Source organism: Fukomys damarensis, unplaced genomic scaffold, assembly GCF_012274545.1.
Source record: "Fukomys damarensis isolate Sample0158 unplaced genomic scaffold, DMR_v1.0_HiC HiC_scaffold_2, whole genome shotgun sequence".
In the NCBI taxonomy this organism is placed as follows: Eukaryota; Metazoa; Chordata; class Mammalia; order Rodentia; family Bathyergidae; genus Fukomys; species Fukomys damarensis.
Window position 1 is genome coordinate 46,409,790 of NW_022900914.1, and position 21,408 is coordinate 46,431,197.

The 21,408-nt window shown below is 39.1% G+C and overlaps 1 long non-coding RNA gene across 1 annotated transcript in view; it reads left to right on the plus strand.

Annotated features, from left to right (window-relative positions):
• LOC104852129 overlaps nt 1-21,111 on the plus strand; it is a 37,603-nt gene extending 16,492 nt beyond the window's left edge. The window contains exons 2-3 of the long non-coding RNA XR_777417.2: nt 9,991-10,106; nt 21,021-21,111. This is a non-coding gene — a long non-coding RNA (uncharacterized LOC104852129). The remainder of the gene's footprint in view (nt 1-9,990; nt 10,107-21,020) is intronic.
• The last annotated feature ends 297 nt before the right edge of the window (nt 21,112-21,408 follow it).

Below are 21,408 nucleotides of genomic sequence, written 5' to 3' on the forward strand. Positions count from 1 at the left end.
TGTTGGAATTTCAATTGGTATTGCATTGAATCTATACAGCAGTTTTGGTAATATGGCCATTTTCACTATGTTGATTCTTCCTAGCCAGGAGCAGGGGATATCTTTCCATTTTCTTATATCCTCTTCTATCTCTTTTTTCAGAGTGCTGTAGTTTTCAGTGTAGAAGTCTTTTGCTTCTTTTGTTAGATTGATTCCGAGATACTTCATTTTTTTCGATGCTATTGTGAAGGGAATTGTTTCCCTAATTTCTCTCTCAGTGAGTCTTTTGTTTGTGTACAAGTAGGCTATTGATTTTTGGGTATTCACCTTGTATCCAGCTACTCTGCTAAAAGTTTCAATTAAGTCTAGAAGTTTTTTGGTGGAGTTTTTTGGGTCTTCAATTAGAGTATCATATTGTCAGCAAATAATGACAGTTTAACTTCTTCCTTTCCTACCTTTATTGCTTTATTTCTTTCTCTTGTCTAATTGCTATGGCTAATGTTTCCAGAATGATATTGAAGAGGAGTGGTGACGGTGGGCATCCTTGTCTTGTTCCTGATTTTAACGTGAAGGTTTTCAGTTTTTGGCCATTTAATATGATGTTGGCTGTTGGTTTTTCATAGGTAGCCTTTATTAAGTTGAGATATTAGACCATCTATTCCAATTTCTTGCAGGGTTTTTATCATGAATGGGTGTTGAATTTTGTCAAATGCTTTTTCTGCATCTACCTAGAGGACCATAATGTGGTTTTTGTCCCTGACTCTGTTAATATAGTGTATTACATTTATTGACTTATGTATGACAAACCATCCTTTCATCCCTGGTATAAATCCAACTTGGTCAGGATGTATGATCTTCTTGATGATCCTCTGTATTCTGTTTGCTACTATCTTGTTAAGGAATTTTGCATCTATGTTCATTAAGGAGATTGGCCTGTAGTTCCCTTTTTTAGTTGGGTCTTTCCCTGATTTGGGAATCAAAGTGATACTTGATTCCAGGAATGAATTTGGAAGTTTAGCTTCTCTTTCAATTTCATTGAAAAGTTTGAAGTGTAGAGGCAGTAGTTCTTCTCTAAATGTCTTGCAAAATTCAGCAGTGAATCCATCAGGGCCTGGGTTTTTCTTTGTTGGCAAATTTTTAATTACATTTTCAGTTTCACTGACTGTAATTGGGATGTTTAAAATGTTTTTATCTTCTCTGTTTAACTTTGGTAATTCATAAGTATCTAAAAATCTGTCCATTTCTTCTGTGTTTTCCAATTTCTTAGAGTACAGGTTCTCAAAAGTAGGTATTCATGATCCTCTGGATTTCTGTTGGATCTGTTGTGACTTTGCCTTTTTCATTCCTGATTGCATGGATCTGAGCCTTTTCTTTCCTTCTTTTGCTAAGATTAGCTAAGGGTTTGTCAATTTTATTTATTCTGTCAAAAAACCAACTCTTCATTTCATTTATTTTTTGTATCATTTTCTTAGTTTCCATTGCATTGATTTCTGCTCTAATTTTTATAATTTCCTCTCTTGTTCGAGCTTTGGGTTTTTCTTATTCTTGTTTTTCTAGGAGTCTAAAATTCATCATTAGGTTATTTTTTTGAGCTCGCTCTGTTTTCCTAGTGTGGGCATTCAATGTTATGAATTTTCCCTATAGAACTGCTTTCTTTCTGTCCCATAGATTCCTGTATGTTGTATTGGCATTTTCATTTATTTGTAAAAACTGTCTAATTTCTTCTTTAATTTCCTCTGTGATCCATTGATTGTTCAGGAGAGTGTTGATCAGTTTCCATGTGTTTGTGAAGTTCCTATGGTTTCTTGTGCTATTGATCTCCAGCTTGATTGCACTATGATCTGATAATATACAGGGGATAACTTTGATTCTTTTGCATTTATTCAGACCTGTTCCGTGAGCTAGTATGCAGTGGTCTATCTTGGAGAATGACCCATGTGCAGCTGAAAAGAATGTATATTCTGATTTTGTGGGGTGGAACATTTATAGACATCTATTAAGTCCATGTATTCCAAAGCTTGGTTCAGTTCTAGTATTTCATTTTTTACTTTCTGCCTAGATGATCTACCTATTTGTGATAGTGGGGTATTCAAATCCCCCACTACAATTTTATTAGTGCTTATTTGGTTTTTCATGTTAGTTAATATTTGTTTTATATAATTGGGGGCATTAATATTTGGTGTATATATGTTTATGATTGTCATCTCTTCCTCTTGAATTGTTCCCTTTACAAGGATATAGTGGCCTTCTTTGTCTCTCTTAATGAGTTTTGGTTTGAAATTTACTTTGTCTGCAAATAAGATTGCTACCCCTGCTTTTTTCTGGGCTCCTGTCATGTGGAGAATTGTTTTCCATCCTTTCACTTTCAGTCTATGGACTTCTTTTTGCACTAGGTTTGTTTCTTGTATACAACATATTGTTGGATTTTGCTTCTCAATCCGTTCTGCCAGTCTATTTCTCTTGATTGGTGAGTTGAGGCCATTGACATTGATGGTTATAAATGATATGTTCTGACTTTTTATTGTCATGTTATTGTCCTTTTGTTGACTCTTTTTACTTTTTCGCCTTCTCCTTTTAGTTTCTTGCCTTGCCTATTTGATTTGGTCTGTTGGGCCTCATGGTGTTGTGACCTTCATTGTCCTTTTCTAGGACATTGTTTAGAATTCCTTGTAGTGCTGGTTTGGTGTTCATGAAATTTCTCAGGTGCTCTTTGTCATGGAAGTATCTTATTTCCCCATCCATTTTTGAAAGAGAGTTTTGCTGGATACATCAGTCTAGGTTGGAGGTTGTTCTCTTTTAGTACTTGAAATATCTCACTCCAGGCTCTCCTTGAGCTAAGGGTTTGTGTTGAAAAGTATGCTGTGATTCTGATGGGCTTTCCTTTGCATGTGATTTATTTCTTTTCTCTTACTGCTTGTAGTATTTTGTTCTTCTGTTGGGTTTCTGGCATCTTGCTTATTATATGTCTAGGTGTAGATTTTTTTTTTTTGATGGTGGCTAGTTGGAGTTCTATATGCTTCATTTATCTGTATGTCTAACTCTTCCCTTCTGTTTGGGAAGTTTTTTGTCATTAATTCTGTGAACAGCTTTTTTAAGTCATTTGTATTTTCTCCTGCTACTTCATGGATTCCTATTAGTCTTATGTTATTCTGCTTTGCATCATCTAGGAGTTGTTGGATTGATTTCTCATGATCTCTTACTGTTTTTAAAAGACCTCTCTTTTCAGGGTCACTGACTACAATCCTATCTTCTATATCTGAAATTCTATCTTTCCAATCTTTTATTCTGTTGCCTACACTTTCAATAGAGTTTTTAATCTCCTGGATATCTGTTTGAATCTGTTTTATGGATTCCATTTTTTTCCTCTGTTGGGCATTCATTGTTTCCCTTTCTTTCTCATGCTGAGTCTTCATGGCTTCTATCATAGTCCTGAGCTCATCTATTTTTTTGTCAGTTTCTGTTCTAGAGTCTCGAATCATAACTTCCATTTTGCTCACCATCTCTATGGTTGTCTGGGAAATTATTTCTGTTTTGAAGTTTTCTAGAGCCTGATTGATCTGTTTTGTTACTTCCTGTGCTATGTGTTCAGGGTCTCCTGCTGGTTCACTATCAGACTTTTCATCCTCATTTGCCCTACTGTTTGCCATTGATGAACTGGAAGTCTGTCTTTGTGTCTTGCTTAAGTGTTTTCTCATTTTTATTTTTGTTGTTGGGTTGTCTTTGTTTTAATTTCTGGGTTTTTACTTAAATCTTCCTGATATAGTTGTGCTTTAGCTTTTGAGTCTCTAATGACTCATAGACATTCTCATTTTCATAATATTGGAGAAAACAACTCATTAAATCAATCACAATCCTTATCTCAATTGATACATTCAGGAGCACAATATGATCAAGCACAACTTGCAATTTGACTGCTTGTGGTAGTCATTAATCTATCACCTTTAAACCATGTGAATTAAATTGAAATCAAGAAGCAGCCCAAAATATGTTTGCAGTGGATATGCTTTTCAATATAGCATCTTTACCATTTAGGATGGGGGCTTAGACAGAGTTAGCATGAGAGGAGTAGATAAGTGAAAATATTGGAGAAGGTTTCAAATGAAGCCAGAGGATGTAGAATGACCACACAATCTTTACAACACTATTGACTTCAAAAGGGATAGACAGAGGGCAAGAATAAGGACAAGAATATACCCCCTTAACAGTAACAGGGCTCACTTACCCTTGAAACTACTGACCCATGAGTGAGGTAAAATGACAGAAGAAAAGAACGTAAAGAAAAAAGAAAAAATGATGAAAGAAGAAGTCTGAGTTAGGGTAGGAGCAGGAATAGAAAGGGAGATGAGGGTTAATATGGTGGAGCAAGAGACTGAGTTGGACAAAGAGGACAGAAAAAAGAAAGAAATTGCAGGGTGGAATGAGGAAAACAAACAAAGAAAAAAAGAATTTGAAGGGCCTCTTTCAGACTATGTCTCTGCTGTCATAATATACCACGTGCACAGCCATGTGCAGAACCAAGTCCCCTGATCTCAGCTAGCTAATGGCAGATCCCCGCGACTCAGATTGACCTCAGGCCACAAGGCCTAAATTGAGTTCCCCAACCTGCAGGGTTGAACTCCACTCAGTTCTATTACAGGTTTCCCCCGCCCTTTCTTTAAAGATGTTCAAAGTTGGGAGCTCAGAAAAATACCCTTTATGACCACCTATGCCTCTGCAGAGTGGGTCCAAGGACTGGCCCAATCAGGAGTTCTGAGAGTGGGAGTGGGGGTGTTTCAAGGGTGGCGTGGCTACCTTCCTTGCTGGAGCTGGTGGCAGAAGTCAGGGAAGGGTGAGGTTCCACTGAATGGGCCCGAAAAGGCCGGTGGGAGAGATCTCAGGGTGGCCTTCCTTACTCGATTCTTTTGATTCTTTTGGGAAGATACCCAGCAGAGGGATAGTTGGGTCAAATGGGACATCAAATCCTAGTTTTTTGAGGTACCTCCATATTGATTTCCACAGTGGTTGCACCAGTCTGCCTTCCCACCACCAGTGGAGAAGGGTTCTTTTCTCCCCACAACATTTGTTATTGATTGATTTCTTGATAGCATCAATTCTTTCTGGGGTGAGGTGTAATCCCAGTGTTATTTTCATCTGCACCTCTTGGGTGAGCGGTGATGTTGAACATTTTAAATATGTTTATTTGATACTTTTATTTCTTTGTCTGAGAAATGTCTGTTCATTTCAGATGCCCATTTTTGAATTGGGTCTTTATATTTAGGGGGGCTGATTTTTAAAGTTCTTTATATATTCTAGATATTAGTCCTTTGTCTGAGGATAATACCACAAATTCTTACAAGCCATTAATGCTGAGATTATGATCCCAGTGGCAAACAGAACTGTCTAAATACCAAATATAATTAGCAGGCAGAAAAGAAAGAAAGTCTACTAATGAGTAGTGGTGATCCAAGAAAGGAGAGTAACATGTAGGGCTGGGATATGTATGACAGCCTCACCTGCAGGCAACATAGATAGAAACTTCCTGCTAATAAAATTGTAGAGGACTGAGATTCCTGGAATAAAAAAAACCCATATGGAGTAGAATATGGAAGAAACAATCTGATGCCAGAGTGCTGGGATTATAGGCATGCACCACCACTCCAAGCCATTATTATTTTTAAGTGAACATAACTCAAGTTGGTCACACACAAACACATGCTGGGAAGAGATACATACAATCTATGATAGAAACCTATGGAGTTCTAAAGTATTACTAGTTTGGGGTCAGTAGAAGAAAAGGGAAAACAGAACTACCATGTGTTGGAAATCTTCCTTTCAGAACCACAGGGCAATTTTGGATTACTTCCCAAGATATAAGCAATTACAATGGATTTGTCAACCATATATCATAGTCTACTGAAAGGAAAATTGGCCATCATTTTGAATTTTACTTCATGATAAATTTCAATTAGCTACTTGCCAGAACAGTACTCTACTAATTAGACCACTTACAGATGTGAATAGCATCGTCTGGTTTTCCTAAGCAATAGAAATTTATAAATTAAAAAAATGTGCCCTTGCAAGATCAGAGCTAATTAAGATTTAAATTGAAGACAAGAAAAATCATTGCTATCTTTGTTAGGATTTCCCACTCTTGATGAATGTACCAAAAAAACAAAAAAAACAGGAGAACTATTTTCTCCTGTATCATGTGGTTTATATGACAAGCAAGTGGTTTGCAGAAATTGATGGTATTTGCCTAGAAGATCCAAGGGGAGTTGGATTCCCATCTCATTAATCACTTCCCCCTCTGTGAAACCCCAGCAAGAACTGCTCAAATAAGAAATAAGAGTAGTTGGCCACTCAAGTATCATCTGATAGCCAGGCAGGTGCCTCACAACCTCTATGATAGATCTTTCTGGCGAACACTTAGTTGGAGCAGGTTGTTTGGTGCTTCCTAAGACTGGGTCTAAGCCTTGGAGTCTTGTCCCCGCTCTGGTGGATTCCATGGTATAAGAAGTTGCAGTGATAAGCAGCACACTCAAGCCAATCTCCATGGAGGATGAGGACCAGTGTGGTCCATGATGTAGAACATGAAGTGAGGGGGAGAGACACAGCATGGCTGTCTGCCCCTTTGATGACAACCTTGCTCACTAGCGAACAAAGTCTGGATGGTTATCTTGGTTTGCACTAACTCATTAGCAACTTCTCCTTTTGGGAGGAATTGGGAAAGGAGAGGGGAGATTGGGTGATAGAGAAGTGAACAGGATTGAAGACAAAAGTGACAATCATTTAACTCTGAGGAGGAAGTTCTGAAATAATGCTGTAAATATGAACCAGTCATGTGGCATGGATAATTGAAAAGAGAGAAAAATAGTTTTGTTTTTGTGGCTAGAATATCCAAGAGAATTGACTAAAAACTATTATATAAACAAAGTAGCGGTATACTAGAAAGGAATATAAATACCAAATATTTTACTGTGATCAGCAATAATAATATAAAAGATGTAAAGTTAAAGATGACCCATTCACTGAAGTATACAATGCCTAGGAATATCCTGATAAGAAATCTGTACAATCTAAATGAGGAAATTACAAACTCTTTTAAGCAATACAAAGAAACCAAAAAATATGTTCACTTAGAATAACATCATAAGCACTTTCAAGTCAATAAGCATCATTTTAAAACATCCTTTAGAAAAATTACATAATATCCCACCCAACTGATACTTTGTACCCTGAATAAATCTAATTTATTAAAGATGTATAAATTTTTAATTTTTTGCAATGTTAATTGCAAAAAACAGGAAACTCCAACAACAACTGTGCACAAATCTCTGTTCATATTTAACTTCTTTCTTAAAATAAACTTTAGAGGCACTGGATGTTTTTATGACACTCAAGATATATGACACATGGGTTTCCAGAGAGCTAGAGATCATGATTCTGTAAAGCTGTGCCTTTCATTGCATTCTTAGTAGAAGTAACTGTTATTTAAAAAAAAAAAGTTTGCTAAATATGGTAGCTAAAAAGGGTATTGTGTCACTGTTTTTGCATTTATTTTTGTCTGAACACGTTACACAGAGGTGAGCACAAGGCCTGGCTTCCACTTTGTCAAGCTTATGGGTATTTATACCAGAAGTAATATGGTACCTTCCTGGCAAGCATGAAGGAGATCACACTTTGAAAGCACTAAGCAGCACTCTGGAGTCTTTAGCCTATGCCAGCTGCTGGGACGATCCTTATCATGATCCCCTTCTCAGCCTCTGCAAACTGGGCATTCTTGGCTTGTCGAGGTCTCAGTTCTGACATCATCCCTGAAAGCCACCATTGGTGTCCTCTCTCCACACTCCCAGGCCATCTGGATGTGCTCCAGGTCAGGAGCCTTGCCCCAGCTAGAATAGTTCGGATTTTCTCTTTGGGGCTGATGTGTGGCAGCCCCCTTGTGCCCTCTGGGGCATGTCCGAGCAGCGGCCCTTGTGGGCTACCCTGAACCTTGGAGTTCTGACTGAATGCAGCCGTCATGCGGGCAGGCAGAGGTGAGCACTGTACACATGATGCGAGGAACTCATCAGCCTTCACGCTCAGTGCCCTCACTCTGCAGAGGACTCAAGTGTGGCTGTCGTCACTGCAGTCATTTTCCTGGATTGTTCCATAGCAGTCTTCTCCTGGGGGAAATGACTGTCAGCCTGATATTTCACCCATCCTTTTATATGTACTTGTCACCTGAGCCACACTTCCTGGGGTAGGGGCAAGGCAAATAGAGCAGCACAAATTTCTAGGAGAAGGGAAAGGAACTCAATCAGGTGTGCCCTACTACAGATCTCCCATGCTCTCCATCTTATACAGAATCCTTTCTGACAGACTAGCACCAGATAGGCTCATATTGGGATCATTATATTCTCACAAGACTGTCTTATTTAGAGAGCACTGCACAAGGCCACTCCTTTCAGTGTGCAATGACATTTCTCCCTAAAAGGGGTGGAATTTCCCACTGTCGGGAAGACTTTTACCATGGGATAGGAAATGAGGAATAGGGAGGTAAATCTCAGAAGAAGGAAGCTTAAAAACTCTTTCTTCACTCTGTTGGTTATGAGAATTGGATTTTGACTTAGAGTGTCAAATGCAGGACTATTGGTTGAGAGAAGCTGGTCCCTGCCACCCAGAGGTGGAGTTATGAACCTTGGCCATAACTTGGGGCCATACCTTGCTGTCTCATCCTGTTTATTACCCCTAAATCTCTACACTTTTGGTTTTTGGCTCAGTCATTACTCCAAGGAATCAAGAGATGGTGTGTCTGTCTGTCTGTCTGTCTGTCTATCTGTTGTGTTGTGCTGATTCTCAGGAAGAGTGGTTTGGGTGAAGGCAGCAAAAGTTTGGGAGGTCACCAGTGCAGTGCTGGTGAAGTCTCCCTCGTGGAGGAGATGACCAGTGAGGCCAGCAGAAATCAGTGGCATGTAAAGTCAGCTCTGCCTGAGCCTCAGAAATCTGAGCAGGGAAGGAAACAACCAGATAAAACTGGACTTCCTGTGGGGAAGTGTCATGGGGACAAAGTGCCATTTTAATTTTGAGCACAAGTAGAAATATGGTCTTGCACTAGGAAAATCTGATATATACCAGTTACAGTTATAAAAAAGATAATTAGCTAGAAAAAGGATTTTAAAGGGGGACTCTTCAAATATCGACTACATCCATCTGCAGCCAATCTATGAAAAACTGTTCAAAACTTCAAAATTATTTTAATTTCTGGAAATGTGGAAAGCGAAGTATCTTCTAAAATTTTCACAATACTTTCACGTAGCACTTTAAAGTAAAAATACTTTAAAAATTAGGGCTTTATCAAAAAAAAGAAATATTTCCAGGCGTGGTGGCGCACGCCTATAATCCCAGCACTTGGGAGGCTGAGGCAGGAGGATCACTGTGAGTTCGAGACCAGCCTGGGCTACATAGTGAGTTCCAGGTCAGTCTCAACTACATAGTGAGACCCTGTCTCAAAAAAAAAAAAAAAACAAAACAAAAAAAATTAGGGCTTTAGGAATAAGGCCAACAAAAATGCATAACATATCTGTGGAGAAGAATATTGCACTTTATAGAAAGACATTGAAGAAGACATAAATAAATGAGGTTTTACATGGATGAATAAGATATCGCAATATCACAATATCAATATCACAAAGATATCATATACCCTTATCTAGAATCTACTACTGTTTTATTATCCTCGTTTATCATGTCTGTCAACTATATGTTTATGTCTATCCATGCTTCCATCACATTTTTTAGAAATACTGCAAAGTTGTAGGCATCAGCGGATTTTCCCCTGCAAATTTTCACAGGTGCATATATCATTCCTTAGGGAGGCTGAAGGGTCCTTACACATAGGTGGTATGAATTCAGGCCTCAAACTGAATGAAGGCCAACTTTTGCTTATACGTTCTTGGGGAAGAAAAATTTTTGTCATCATTCTTTTTAACTGAATTTTAGGACTTCTTTTCCTTTCCTACTTCCCTTTCTTTTCCCTTCTTTTTGTCTCAGAATACATAAGCAGAGTGAATGCTGCACAGTCCAGCCTGCAGTATAAGCCTCACTGAACTCCAGCTTCTGAAGTAGTAGTGGGGACCAGAATGTGCTCCCGTCTGTGCAGGAAGCAGGTATTTGGTCATTGGGCTAGTGTCCAGAGACCTCCACAGCACCACTGTCTTAGTCTGTTTGGGCCATTATAGTACCATAGACTGGGTAACTGGTAAACAACAGAAATTTATTGCTGACAGTTCCAAAGGCGAGAAGACTGAGATCTGAATACTGACAGAGTCAATGTGTGGTGAGGGCTCACTTCCTGATTCATATACAGCCGTCATCTAGCTCAGTCTTCACGGAGTAGGAGCAAGAGAGCTTTCTGGGGTCTCTTTTATAACAGTATTAATCTTATTTATGAGGGTTCCACCTGCAAGAACTAATTATCATCACCTAAACACCATCACTTTGAGGATTTGGATTTTGACATATGAATTTGAGGAGACACAAACATTTGGTCTATCTGATTCACAAATGAGTTGCACTCAGTCACTGCTACTGTAAACTTCAGTCCAGCCCTGTCCACAGAGACACAGTGTGTGCCAACCACTTCACATCTCTAGCAAGGCAAGAACATCATGCACCTGGGAAGATCCTGAGAACCTCTTATCTACCTGTACGTTCTTCTGCTGATTCAGAACATTTGCATGAATACTGTCAAAGCCTCCAGAAACCCATAAAGCATGAAATTTACAAACATGAGCTGTTTTCAACCACCTTCTCATCCTGTATCAGCCAAAGTTTAGTGACTCTGCTTGTGAAGCATTAGTTGCTTATGGGTTTCTGTCATTCCTTGGAAAGTACAGAAAAAAAGGACAGCAGGCAAAAGGAAGCTGAGAGCAGTCTCTAGCCCTCCACACAGGTGAATATCTTATCCCAGTTAGGTCTTGTACTAGTAAGATCTGGTACATATCAGTTATAGCTATGAAAGGGATAATTCGCTAGAAAAGGGGATTTTAAAGGGGGGATTCTTCAAATATTGGCAACATATATTTGCAGCCAATTTATGAAAAAATGCATCTGACTGTAGGTCAGGATTCCCCTGACCTCAATTAACTAAAGATAGAAGAGCTGCTCAAGGAGCTCCTCCAGAAGGAGGAGAAGCCAGGTGTGAGTGACACATTGCTGGCCACATCCTGGACTCAGGCGATTCATCTGGCACGAAACCTCCCCTGGGCATATTTTGCTAACTCAGCAGCATGGAATGATTAACCTGCACTCAAGTGCCTGTCAGAGCTGTACAGGTAAGCCTGACATCACCTCCAGAAGCCACACAGGAAAGCCCCAGGCACGTCGCCCCTGCATGTGCAAGTGCAGTATGTGTTTGGGTGGATAGAACTCAAAGGCGGAGCCTGATACGCTGAGGGTCTCCCTCCTGTCATCCAGCCTGGTGTCTGTGACTGAAAGGAGGTCCCTCTAGTTTCTCTGTGACTGACAGCCAGCCTGTAGGGCAGAGCATGGACAGTTTGCCTTGGACACACCACTGTGGAATTCATGGGGAGCCTTCTAGCTTCTGGGTACTTCATGTGTTTTGTTCTCTTGCATCTATGAACCAGAGAGAAACACAACACAACAGCTTGAACACAGAAGACTCAGGGAAGAAGCCCTTTCATCTTCACAGGACCTGGCTGTTTCCCATAGTCAAGCCTACCCAACCCTGTGGCCTAGACTATAGGTGCCACGGTGATAGAACAAGCCTACCTTTTTCCAGGGGACATTAGAGGATTGTGCAAAGGGTGCTTACAGCTTAGTAGTTACTGAGAAATGTTCTCTTCCCTGTGCTAGAGTCTGTGCTTCAAGTCATGTGAGCACGACCCCCATCACCAATGGCCACTGTCTCCTACTAGGGATTGAACCCTAGTAGCTCTGACCTACATTCCCAGCCTCTTATCTTTTAAGATAGGGTTTCACTAAATAACCCAGACTGGCCTCCAATTTGTGATCCTCTTGTCTCAGCCTCCTGAGTAGCTGGATGTGCAACACCGTTACCAGCTATGAGCTACTGTGCTCTCTTGAGAATCACACTTTTGAAACAGAAATCAGGAGCCAGACAATGACAGGTTATAATGTATCAATAAAGATGAACAAGTAGGGCTCAGCAATCAGCCCAATCATGGAAAGTGCAGATGCTGTAGTTGATGGCAGAGGAGGAGACATCCTGACTTGCTGGAGAAGCCTGGGAAGGTGGGCATGAAGTCTGGGGACTGTTCACAGAGTTCTAAACCCAACCCCATTGAGGTCGTAAGTCAATCATAGACTGGCTCAGGGAATCTGTTTTCCAAATCTTGAAAAAGAGTTTAATGATACCTACTACTTGGATGTGCACTGAAATAATTAATGTTTGCAAAGCACTTTGAGATGCAGTTATAGGGCCCACAGCCAAAAACAAAGCCAGCTTGTTTAAGTTGGCAGTAAAAAAGCTAAGTGCTCTTTCCTAATTAACACCTTATTAGTATAACAGCAATATCTATGTTGAGTTACTCAAGCCATGTTTATTTTCATCACTCTGTGTAGCTTGGTTTCTGGGCTAAGAATGTTTGAACTTACTTGGTGGTGTGAAGTAATACACTACCGGAACCTCCTTTCAAGCCAAACTCAACCGACAAAGAAATATGCGAAGATGTGTGCATGCCAGGAAATGCCAGTCAAACAGGTGCCTGTTGGGGAAATATGATAACCAGAAACCTGGGCAAATGTTTCCCAGACCAAAACTCCCCAGAGTCTAGGGTGTATGTGGTTCCGCAAGGAGTGGAGGCACAGGGAATGCTCCATCTGCTGGTGCCTAGGAGTAGTCCCAAATTCAGAATCTCTGGGACTAGAATTTGAAAGAATTAGAAAAACTCAGAGGAAACTTATTACTTCACTTCTATAAATGCCAATTAAGTCCAATATCACCATTATAAGAAGGTAAGATACACAACAATAGGTCTTTGTTGCAGATTATACTTGGAAATATTTAGAAGAAAGGAGAGGTTTTTTTTGTGGCTAATAAGTTAGTGCCAGTGATGGCAAATTAATAAATTGTATAACCCTCAGTGGAGATGTATTTTTATCTCATTTTACTTAACAATTTAAAATATTCATTAATATGAGCATTACAAGCAGCAGCCCAAGTAATCTCATACAAGGTAACTCTTGCTATTATTTTCCTTAGTGTTGCTAATAAATGGACCATTCACACTATCAACCCTTGTAAACACCCAAGAAAATACATGACTACTACTTTCATCATGGCCTTTAGCAATAATGTGATTTATTTCTACATTATCAGAGACCAAACCCGCACCCTTTGACTTAACAAAGAGTGAATGAGAATTTGTTTTAGGCTTCAATGTTGAGTATTATGCCACAGGGCCATTGCCCTATTCTTTATAGCAGAGTATACAACTATTATTATAGTAAATGGTTTAATCGCCATTCTTTTTTAAATTGCACTCCACAACCCTACCACCTCCAACATTTTTATAATTAACTTTATAACATTTAATTTCAAATAAGGAATGCTGACCAATTGGAAATGTCTACTCTGGGTTTGGCAGAGTAATAAGTTACACTTGCATTAATTTTTACCAAAACTTAGTGGTTTCAAAACATTTTTGGTATACTGACATCCCTAAAGAAGTTATAAAGCTGAGGGATGAACACAAATATAATCCACTACGCATGAAGCTAATCATGGCTGGACAATAAGTAGACAGCAAAACGCCAACGTTAGAGCCAATCTGCACACAAATAAAGTAACTTCTGCATCAATCCACCCTCACCTAGGATGGCAGGTAAGGTAAGCTATGCTGGTGAGAGGGCATAGCAGTGGAATGCTGGGGAAGACCAGGGAGATCAGTGTGCCTGGCCATTCAACCCAGGACATGGGGAGCAGTTCTGAGCCCAACCAGAAGCCAGCAGACCGATCTATCCCACCCAAACTATTGAACTATAAGCATGGGAATAAATTACTGTGGAAATAAGTCACTAACAATTTAAGTCTATTTGTTATGCCACATTCTTGTGACAATAACTGACAAATACATTAATCAAGTCACATGAATATAATGGTAAATAAGATCAGACTGCTGATGGGAGGGTACCTTAAATATTGCAAGTATACTGACTTGTAGCCAGTAAGGGAGGAAGAAAGTCAGGAGACTGCTGGCAAGCGGCTAAATTAAGAAAGTTGTTAAGGAAGAGAGAGCAAACAAATGTTTATGCTAAAGGTGGTAAATTGACCACATACTCCTTGAAAATTGTTGGTGTTTGAGTTCTAGAAGAACAAAAATGATTTTTTACAAGATAGTAGTCAAAGACTGGATGCTTGAAACTGACAATATTGGCAACGACAAGGTGAAGGGTGTAACCACAGGAATAAGTAACAGGTACAATGAAGAACGTGGCCACTAAAAGAAACGAGGTCAAGGAACTGAAATACTGAATATTGGAAATATCATCTGTCAGGCTCTTAACAGAAGAGTGTTGGAAAAACTGTGAGTCAGAGGTAAAATCTTCAAGGAATAATGGAAATGAGTGGTGGTAGAAGACTGGCACAAGGGGAATAGTGTGTGGTATGGCCTGAGGACGCGAGACATTATTAGCAGGGAGGGAAGTCTAACACCAGGAAGGACACCTAAAGCCCTGCCAGGCTCCATGGTGTCAAAGATGCCTTCACAGAGGAGGCAATGTCCTTTAGAGTATGCGCTCCCATGCCGTAAGTCAAGCAGCCGTCTCCCTTTTTCCTTGCATGGAGTGGCGGCAGGTGGGGGGTTGTTTTAAAGATCACAGTGGCAGGCTGAGTGGTAGGTAAAATGATATTGAAAAAAATAAACTCATAGTAAACAAAAATTGGGAAAGAGACTATAGGTAAGTGAGAGATTTCAACAAATTTCTTGTAGATGAAGAGAGAATGTCAGTATTTGATAAGTAAACAGGGTAAAATAAAGCATCCTCAAATAGGCAGGAGGAAATAGCTGCAAATGAGAAAGCCAATGGCCCAGGAAAGCCCAGAAAGACTCCAAGATTAGGCCATAGTTAGCGGGTACAAAGGACTAGAGTGAGAAGGGAAGTCCCAAATCGAAGGCTTAATATCAAGTGAGCCCCTCACTTTCTCTTCTCAGCCCTATTACTGAAAAACAGATTGTAGAAAGCCTGGCATTTCCTTTCATGTCAAAACACTACAGGACTCGTCTCTGAAGATATTGAGCTTACTTCCAGGGGCCAAGTGGGAATCCCAGAGTTGGTAAAGCCCTTGGGAGTAAAGCCTTCAATTCATACATGTGGAGAACTATCCATAGACTAATCAAAAAGCAGTGGACTTGCAGCTGAGCCCTGCCAACATCACAGAGCTCCCAGTTAGCATCCCGTTCCTATGAGACACTTGGGCAGAAAAACAGTCACACCCGACCTGAGAAGGAAGCCCATGGAACTCTGGAGAAAAGTCAACAGCATTCCCTATTATTAAGGAGGATCCAACAATCATCAGATAGAAGACAAACACCTGTGCATGAAATGACACAGATACAACAGAACAAATCACTCCAAAAGAAACAGGTAGCTCAGTAAAGAAAGGTTTTAAAACTCCTACACCTTTAATTCATATCCTCAGAGTTTTTGAGATGTTGTATGGATATGAATAAAAAACAAGAGCCAAATGCTGTTAAAAGAACTATGAAATTAACTGGAAAAAATTAATAGAGTAGATAAAAGGTACAGTCAAAGGATTTTCCTAAAACATAAGGTAAGGAAATGGAAACCTGTGAGAAAAGATAAGAGGCTTAAATGATCAATCAGGAAAGTCAATTATCTGCCTGATAGAATTTCCACAGCAAGAAAATAGGGAAAGGGATCAAACACATAATCTAAGAAACTTTCTTAAGGCTGAAAATAAAAATCCTATAGTTTTCCAATTTAAAAAAGGTCACATAGTGCTAGTGGTTGCACACATCGTTAACAAATGTTTGCATACTGAAGATAAGGTACACCTAAAAGAGAGACAGGAGCAAAGAAAGAGATTCTTTAAACCTCAGAAGTTACATTGCTATCTGACTTCTCATTAGCAACTGGAATCTAAAAGACAATGGATCGAACCCTTGCCACATATGGAGGGAAGACTATTTTGAATCTAAAATTCTTCATCTTGCTAATAGAGCAATCAAATATCAGGATGAAATAAAATCTCTGTAGAAATGTGAAGCAGAGTGTCTATGGCTGCCATGAGAATGCACTTGAAAATCCTGTGGGGGATGTCAAGGATGAAGGAAGGGTCCCATTTTGTCCCTGAGATCCACTGACATTGTCAGTTCCCAGTCAGTGTCTATCCAGTGGCAACACCGCGGGAGATGCATCCTGGGGAGACAGGAAACCTTCTAAGGACTTTCTTAAATCTTCCCCATGACTAAATTGAAGTCTAAAATGCTTCCACCCAGCCTTCTCTTCTCCCTTACACACCCAGGGGCAAGCCTGCATCCGGGCTTCACAGCTCTCCAAGCCTCACCCAGCTCCTTTCCTGTTTCTTCCTGTAGTTACATTTCGTCCTGTCTTAAAACTTAATTCTCAGTGAACACAAACCCATAGAAAATTTACCTCCTGTGTATACTTCTTGAGGAAAACCCAGCAAAAACAATGGTTAAAAAAAGAAGGAAAAAAAAGAAAAGGGAGAAAAGCCAAACAGAAATGAGCAAGACGGGAGATATAAATGGCAATCTAACCAGAATTCAGTAAACATGAAGTTGTGCAACAAGCCTGAAAAGCAATTAGAATGGGTGCTTGGTTGGAAGATGGTTGCTCAAAGTTACCTTTCTCCCTCATTCTTCTTGGAATTCACCCAAAGGTAATAAGTGCAAAGAGAAACGGAAATGCAAACTCCATTTTAACAGACTTATAAATAGCAAAAAAATAAAAAACAAAAAAACGGCCACTCTTTGTGTCAAGTGAAAGTACTGCCACAAACAGGTAGCTTGCTGGAGTGGTGTCTGGGTAGAGTAGGGATGTTGCAGACAGAAGGGGCCATGGCTCAGGTCTCAGGAAAAAAACCAGCAATACCATTCCTATTAAAGATGAAGGGCACCCTTGGCAGACAAAACCAATTATCTTCTTCTAACCATGTTGAAGGATGCAGCATCCCTATATCTACTGTTGTTCCAAAATTCAAAGAAGCTAGAACAAGAAATCATAGAAGTAAACCATAATTACAGAAAGTGCTCTACTTTTTTTTTTGCAATGAAGAAAAAAGAGGCCTTGTAATAAACCCCTTTTATTAGCTGGGAAACAATAAATGCTAAACAAACACACCCTATTAGTGTGGGACATGGCCTTGGTCCCCACTAACATGGGAATCTCACTTAACTAGCTGGTTCAGCAAAAAAAAAATCACCTTTCTAATGATGAGTAAGTTAAGATAAGGAAGCACAGAATCAATACAAAACCACTAGAAGAAATGAAGAAGAAGGAAACAGAAAAAAATAGATGACAGATAAAGAGTTTGAAGCTATTGTCATAAGCGGATTTAAGATTTTTCACCATGAATTTTAAAAACATGCAAAAAGGGTACTTACCTTATAAAGTAAGAGGGAAAAGAAGAGATGTAAGAACTTATGAAAAAAAACAAAACAAAACAGGAAAAGATAAAGGTGATAGAGTTCAAAAAAGAAATGAAAGAAAGAAGTAATACTATGAATAAAGTGAAGGAAATAAACACTATGGAAAACAAGAGAGACATAAAATATTGAAATGAGAAAATCAAGCAATATTGAAATGAAAGAATTAGAGAGAAAATTGGAAGTTCAGGATACAGACGAGATCCAATGCACACAGAATTGGAAGCCTTGAAGAAGAAAACCAAAATAATGCACCAAAAATATTTTCTTTGCTAAATATTTAGACTCAAAGAAAGAGAGTGAAGATACATGCTCTGGTCTCTATTTTTGACAGATATCCCTCAAAATTTGGTTTGAATTTTAGCTTTTCCAGTTATACAAGAAACTTAAGCAAATTATGGGTAACATCTTTGAGCTCTGGTATTCTCATCTGCATAATGTTCTCATTAATGCCTACCACATAGAATGCTACAAGCCTTAAATGAGAATCGTACAGTGTCTGACACACAACAGAAGGGATAAACAAAGATATCATTTAATGAGGTGAGAGATCTGGAAGGGAATCCCAAGCAGATCCCTCTTTGTCTTTTGATAACAACACTTTAGAAGATAAGAGAGAGCAATAGTGTCATTCCTCAGGTGAGACAGTGTACAGAAGTGGGGCTACGTTCCTGATTTTAAATCCCAGCCCTTTCACTTATTATTTGGGAGTACTTATACAATTTATATAACCTCTGTGTGCCTCAGTTTCTCCATTTAGTAAGAGTAATGCTTTTTTATTGGTTGGGGATTGGTACACTAGAAAAGCTCTTTAACATGGAGCACATCACCAGCCCTAATAACAATAATACTTAACTCTTAAGATTGATATGAAGATTACATGAGTTATTATTGTACATAGTCAGATGACTACTTGGATCATAATAAATAATAAGTAAATGTTGAGTTTGGAAAATGAGACCCAGAGGACCACCAAGTAAAAGTGCTTGATTGAATATAATACAGCTAATGTTTCTCCTTGGTAAGAAATTTTAATAAACAAAAACATAAACTCACAAAGACAGGAAGAAAGAGAAGAAACAACAGCTACAAGATATTTGAAGCTGGAAAGCAGAAATGTGAGTGGTGACAGAGATTAGTAGGTCTGGCCAAGCTGAATCTTAAGTCATCTGCAGATAAATTGAACAATCAACTTGGTTGACTACATGGACTCCTCAAAGGGCTCAGAAATGGGCAGCAGTGGAAATTGCCAGAACAAGAAATAAAGAAGGTGCTCAATTTTTTTTTTAGAATGGAGTGAAAGTTATAGAGAAGCGATTCAATTTCTGCATTCCCTTCTTAATTCTACACTCCTGGTGACTGCCCTTTCCCCAACTTAGAAGAAAACTGGAGATTGTTCTGTAGTGAGACAAACACTTTTTACAGAGGGACGTATGGACACTAAACAGAAAACAGAGATATTGAGCAGGCAAATACAACTGAACACCAAGACCTCAGACCTGCCACTCATTTCTGAAAATGTCAGCATCCAGAACATTGCCTTCAGACAGAAGAGGAGGGTCTTCTTGGGGAACAAGAACAGCCCAAGTAGAAAGAAGTTCCCAACACAAAGCCCTTCAAATCACCTCCACAGTAAAGCTCTAATCTGTCAAGGTCCTCACCCACTCAGAACTTCTAGTCAACTTTTCAGACTTCAATTTTAGTCAAAAGCAGAAAGTAGAAGTACGCCAGACATTTGATGAAGATCTTTAATACAGAATAAAGAGGCCCAAAGAAGCAAAAAGTGATCAGCAGCCTAGAGAAAATAGAGTTGATGCAGGAAGAAGACAATTTTAAACACAAACAAAAACAGCTATCATTAATATTCCTGGAGAAGAAGAAAGATTTCATCAGTGAAGTATGAACAATGTCCTGTTTTTTAAAAAGAAATAAAATATTCAAAACAACATCTGTAATCCTAGCTACTCAGGAGGCTGAGATGAGAGACTCTCAGGTTTGAGACAAGCTGGGCAGTATAACAAGATGTCTCAAATTTTAAAAAAAATCAGAAAAGAACAAAAAGCTCATTAAATTGAAATATAATGTCATAAATGAGAAATTCAATAGAAGAACTTGGAGCTAAAATGGAAGAAACTTCCTGGAAAACAGAACCAAAAAACAAAGAAATGGAAAGTAAGCAAAATAACCAAAGACCACTGGAAGGTGAACACAAGAGACCAAAATACAACCAATGGTAATTGTTAAAAAATGGCTGAAGAAAATAAGTCACCAACAATAGTTAAAGAAAATCTCCCAGAACTAAGGGATGCGACTTTCCAGGTTCAAAGGGCCCAGTGGGAACTCAGCAAATTGATTAAAACTAAAAACACAAGTCATACCATTGTGAAATCTTAGAACTCTGTGAATGAAGACAAGATCTTATAAGCTTCCAGAGGAAAAATATACTATTATTATATAAAAAGAAAGAGTCTGAATTGCTTTGGTCTTCTAAATAGCAATACTGGAAGCACAAAGGTTGAGTTAGTCAGCTTTCCGTCACTGGAACAAAATATTGGAGGTAATTATCATATAAAGAAAAAGTGTTATTTTGGTTCAGTTTTGAAGTTTCCAATTCATGACAAATGGCTCTGCTGCTTTAGGCTTGTGATGAGTAGCAGCACATCATGATAAGAATGTGTGGCACACAGAGTGAAAAGGCTTGTATAGCAAGTTGTAGAGCAAAGAGAGGAAGAATAATAGGACACGGGTCCCACAACCTCCTTCAAGTGCATTCCCCTAATGATCTAAAGAGTTTCCCCTAGGCCTCAACTCTCAAAGGTTCCATCTTCTCCCAACAGCATCACTTTGGGAAACAGGCTTTAAGAAAATGGGCCTTTATAGGGCTTTCAAAATCTAAAGCATAGAAAAAGTAGTGGAGAAATGTCCTTCAAATGTGAAAAGTTATTAAAAAAATATTTTCTGACCTAGAATCCTATAGTCAACCAACAATCAATGAAATTTTTCCCCATTAAATTTATTGATACATTTAAAGCAAACAATACAGTTACATTTATCATTTGGGATCTTGTACCTTTGATATATTTTGGTTCTTGTTTTCTCCCTTGTACTTCTGCCCTCCCTTCACCCCCCTCACCCTTCCCTATTTACAAAGACTTTGTTTCCTTTTTTAAAATTTTTCTTTTCCCTTATTTCCTTTCCCCTCCCCTTTCCACTTCCCCTTTACCTATTTTCTTCCTGTTTCACACTCCCAATTTTACCATTTGAACCTTATTTACACATTCAGTTTTTCACACCAGAGAAACTATTCAGTATCTACTCAAGTAACAATCAAGGAATTTGAGGGCATGACAAAGATATCTTTGGACATGCAAATTCTCAAAAGACCTATCTCTATGTATTCTTTCTCAGAAAGCGATTGGAGGGCAGAGAAGATCTAGCTTAGTGGTGCTGCAGTCTGCCTCAGAAGTGCAAGGTCCCAAGTTCAAGCCCTAGTACCCACCCGCCAAAGTCATCTGGGCCAGGGATTTAGCTCAGTGGTTCCGTTGCCTGCCTTGCAAGCACAAGGATCTGAGTTCGATCCCTGGTACCAAAAAAAAGAAAAAGAAAAAAAAAGAAAGCAACTGGAAGTATGGTAAGAAAAAGAATGAAATAAGATAAAATGAATTTCAAGCCAGGAAAGAAGTGAAATAAATCATCAAGAATACGGTAAACAAAAATCTCAGGGAGAGAGGTGTGCAGGGCATCTGGTCCAGGTTGCAGCAGTGTCACTAAAGTCCAGGCTCTGTGAGGGTGCCTT